At 36.5% G+C, this 4,599-nt stretch overlaps 1 long non-coding RNA gene across 3 annotated transcripts in view; it reads right to left on the bottom strand.

Moving 5' to 3' along the window:
* Nucleotides 1–3,976, bottom strand: part of LOC106462991 — a 68,302-nt gene extending 64,326 nt beyond the window's left edge. The window contains exon 1 of one of the 3 annotated variants that reach the window (XR_002611387.1): nucleotides 3,656–3,976. This is a non-coding gene — a long non-coding RNA (uncharacterized LOC106462991). The remainder of the gene's footprint in view (nucleotides 1–3,655) is intronic. The other 2 variants (XR_002611386.1, XR_001291021.2) reach the window with 2 other exon arrangements.
* Nucleotides 3,977–4,599: the final 623 nt, after the last annotated feature.

Raw genomic sequence — 4,599 nt, 5'->3', positions numbered from 1 at the left:
TATCATCACACATTTAAGTTGATCTTATTGTAAATATATCATCACACACCTAAGTTAATCTTGTTGTAAATATATCATCACACATCTAAGTTAGTCTCATTGTAAATATATCATCACACATCTAAGTTAGTCTCATTGTAAATATATCATCACACATCTAAGTTAATCTTATTGTAAATATATCATCACACATCTAAGTTAGTCTCATTGTAAATATATCATCACACATCTAAGTTAGTCTCATTGTAAATATATCATCACACATTTAAGTTAATCTTATTGTAAATATATCATCACACACCTAAGTTAGTCTTGTTGTAAATATATCATCACCTACCTAAGTTAGTCTTATTGTAAATATTTAATCACACACTTAAGTTAGTCACCATCAAAGTGGTTACTTTAGAAGTAAGTATATATATGTAGTAGGGACGGCTGAAATGGGTATTAAAAACTTTTATTTAAAACACAAAACAAGTCACAACGTATCTACAGTTCACACAAGCTAAACTTGGACAACAGTAAACATTCAATGTTCAGGTTTAGTAGAGGTGTGGGATCATCTGAGGCCATCCCATAATTTCAAACAGCTCAGACGAAGTATACTGTCCATTAATGCTCCAACAGAAAACCTCAACATTCAAAGGGAGTAGGGAGGACCTATGGATGCTCAGGTTAGGGAGAGGAAACCCGCACTATTCATAATCCGCCCGCTAGACAAATGGACAAGGTGAGAAAAGTCCTTGACCAAATAGATCCAGTGCTAAAGCCACCTTGCTGTCCACTCTGCTGTGAAACAACCATTCATTTCTCTCGCTCAATAGACTGAGATTGAGTTGTGTGATGATATATTTACAACAAGACTAACTTAGGTGTGTGGTGATATATTTACAATAAGGATAACATGACCTCTTTGACTTTAAATATTGCTATAAAAATGGTATGCAGTAGGCATAGCAGACCTGACTTCAATGATGGCTAGTTTTGGATTAGTCAAGGTCCTATTCCAAAGGAACCTATTTATGTATCAGCAGAGAGACGTATTGTTTTTCTGTTGTTCATTCTTTCTTTTTCCTTCTTCCAAACATTTTTCAATCCACCGCCATTCCGTCATTTCTCGGCGGATTGACTTGAAACCTGGTAGGGTTATACCTTGGTTCAATACGACCAGACAACACGCTCTTCTTTTTTGTCTTTTGTTTTGGTTTAGTCATTTTTAAGGATTTTATGGGATGTAAGGTCAAACAACCCAAAAAATGTATATTTTGGGCTCATGTGTGGTCACATTTCCAGAATTCGAAATGAAAATTGGCACAATTATAAAAATCTTCTTACGCCCAACACATCGGCTTACAAAAAGTTGGATTTGCTTATTTAGGTAGGTGTGTGTGTGTGGTCAACTTACATAGGATTTGGTACAAAGGTACCTTCTTGCAGGTCCCAAACAACGATATATACAGTTTTAGATTTTTCTGATATCAAAATTGGCCATGTTGTGGTCGCGTGGCGGAGATTTGTTGTATTTCACCGCGAATGTTGACCTCTTTAATTAAAATCTGTGTTAAGTATCAAACATTCACAAAGTAGAAATAAATAAACAAAAGGATAAGATTCATAACTATGCCTATTAAAATATGATAAACATGACTATCATGTCTATCGGGTTTTTTGTCAAACTTTTTGGGTCGCGCCCAATTTCTTTCTTCTCCGTAATACACTTTGCCCATCCAAAAACGTTCAAATAATTTATATCATCACTCCTTCTCATTCACCTCCCTCCCCGCAAAAAAAAGTACAGTCACATTCCTCAGTTTGACTGCAATTTGTTACTTTAACTTGGATGCCCCCCAATACCTTGTTACGGCAGTTCAAAGCAGTGATTACAGTCACAGAAGTAATACAGGCACAATATTCGTTCTATTATGTCTGTAAAGTTCACTATGCTATAGCCATTGCCGACGAGGCTATTTGCTCAATACCAGGGTTCATCAGGCTGGTCGGAACGCTATTTATATCATCAATTGCTTAAATAACAACCGTTTCGGTGCGAACTAGATAAAGTTGGTGAACTGTAATTATTATTATTTTAATTTAAGTCATTACACGTTACATACAAGTTTAAGTTTTTTTTATTAACATACTGTTTTTTTTACTCAACTTTGTGCGATTTTATTTAGCTTTTTTTTTGTTGTTGTTTCTAATGGATCTGTTTGTTATCGTGTTGTTACGACAGCGGAAGTCACGTGACGCTAGTAACACGTCACGAGATTCTAGGAAGACCATGTCCGTTCGTGAATGAAGCCTCGAGTGTTCTCCAGACGCCCTCTATTTCGTATATATATAAGACCGGCGAGAAGTGACGGCATGGATATGAATAACTGCAGATTGAAGAGATAGAAACAGATAATCGAGTCAAGTCATAAGTAAAGTGCGTGAATCGTTCGTTGTGAATTATAGCGCGTGTTTAAGTTAAAGTGACTGTGAAAATTAAGTGTATTGCAAAGTTGAATTGAGAAAGAATAAACTAGTTTTATTTAAGAAAAGACTTGTATCGCTGAAGTTTCTCGGTAGGAATTTTTACGGGAAATTATCAAACGAACAGAGACGTAACAGTGTTTTGAATTACACCCATGGCCTCACTACACGTTAGAAAAATGGAATTATATATTTTGATTTTTTTCAAAACTACATTTTTTTTATGAATATGGGTAAGAAACTTGAAAAAATAGATATAGTTAGGGGCAAAGCTTTTAGCTAATCTGTACTCAACCGAAGGTTCTACTGTACTTCCAAGCTGAACCTTGCGATGTTTTTATCTACTGCTCAAACAAGTAACCTAGCAACCACACGTGCACTTGACGTCTGCCTACACATGTCGACAGGTGAGTGACGTATGAAGAAAAATACAAGACCGTGTTTGCGATAGCTTAAGACTAACGAAGATCGATTTCTGCGTGGGAGCACATGCGCATATCTACTGGAGGGGCAGTGACCTTCTAGAATAGTCGAGAAAAGAAAGGACAGTTGTAAAGATAAATAATAGTTGTTGAGAGCTCTACAACAAATCAAATAAGGTAGAAAGGCCAAAAGACGCGTTTGTTGATGTACTAGCCTTAAAATATTATTACCAATCAGCATAAACATACATCAGATACAGTGGGCGTGATCTTCCCATACGTTTAATAAACACCCTATACACTACTTGCTAGTAGTAGTGTGCCAATTAACTATTTTAAAGTCATGAACATGTTCATTAAAAAAACATTTGGTTCACTTTGCGTTGCAAAATTGAAATATTTCATTATTGTTATTGCGTTTTGAACAATTATAGGAACTCATAAAAAATGTTACATTAGCTACGAAAACAAAAAATGATGTTGTAGGTATGCTTATTCTTATTTCCAACAGCGTAAATAAGCATTTAACTTTTAAGACGTGCTTAAAATAACATCAGCATATTTTCCTAAAATTAAAACCTGCTAATAGTAATGACCAGCGACATCACGTGCATCTTTCCGGGTAAAAGCAGTATCAAATTAAAAACGACAACAACAATAAGATTTAAGTATAACAAAGAGGTTTTTTTCATTATTCATTTTGCTGAAGCGAATTCTTTTAACCATCAATCATTGTTATCAAAGCAACTACCACTCACCTCCCTACTGAGAGAGAAACGACCTTGACGCGACCAATATGGCGGCAGATTCACCAGCTAGTGGGCACAGATGCCTCGTGGCTGGCAGCAATCCATGTCACTGTATCTGGCCTTCTTCCACACTCACACACGTAAACACTGATGCCACATTATTGCACGATAACCTATTTTTTTCATTCACTGCACCATCCGCTCTTCTTGTCTGTAACAGGCTACAGAATAGCATTCCGAGTGAAAGATAGATCCACTCTCATCCCCCACCCCCTCCCCTATCACTCACTAACATATAATTGGCATGTAGGCAGATTTCCCCGTCACCCAACCGTACAACAAACTGCCTAAACAGCAGATTATCTCTTGCGCTTGCGCGTATCACATGTATTGCTACTCTGCATAATGACCTCGTGCTGTCACCCTTGTAACTGCAGGCGACTATAAGCGCAACACGGATTGGCTGAAGAATCAAGAGGGCGGGACTATAACCAGAAATTTTGTTTTCAACTCCAGTCCCTAAAGACAGGGTGGTATTCAGGCTGCGTAGGGCTGAGAAAGCTTTGTGGTAGATATTTTCACAATTAGGAACCAACTATTTAAAAAAACATCTATATTAATTGAAATCTGGGTCTTTTACGAGAAAATTGTTTATCTCTTTCCTCTAGTGTTGAAAGCTTTTTGTTTCCTTCCTTGTATTATGTACACAAGCTGAAATAAAATTCCTTTCTGTATATTACTGTGAAGTATTTTTCCCTTCCAATCATCCCTGGTTATTGAACCTGTAGCTAATCAAAATAATATTGTGACGTGTCAGTAATTGTGTCATCGTTTTTATATCTCAGCTGCTGAAGTCGGTAAATAAAAGAAGTCGTACTATCCTTCCATATTTGAATTTCTATTGGTTTGCATTATTTACAGTAACTGAAACTCGACACATAAGCCTAATGCAG

The sequence above is a fragment of the Limulus polyphemus genome, unplaced genomic scaffold, assembly GCF_000517525.1.
Source record: "Limulus polyphemus unplaced genomic scaffold, Limulus_polyphemus-2.1.2 Scaffold1295, whole genome shotgun sequence".
NCBI classification, from domain to species: Eukaryota; Metazoa; Arthropoda; class Merostomata; order Xiphosura; family Limulidae; genus Limulus; species Limulus polyphemus.
Note: the sequence above shows the minus strand (reverse complement) of the source record. Positions and strands in the feature narration are given on the sequence as shown.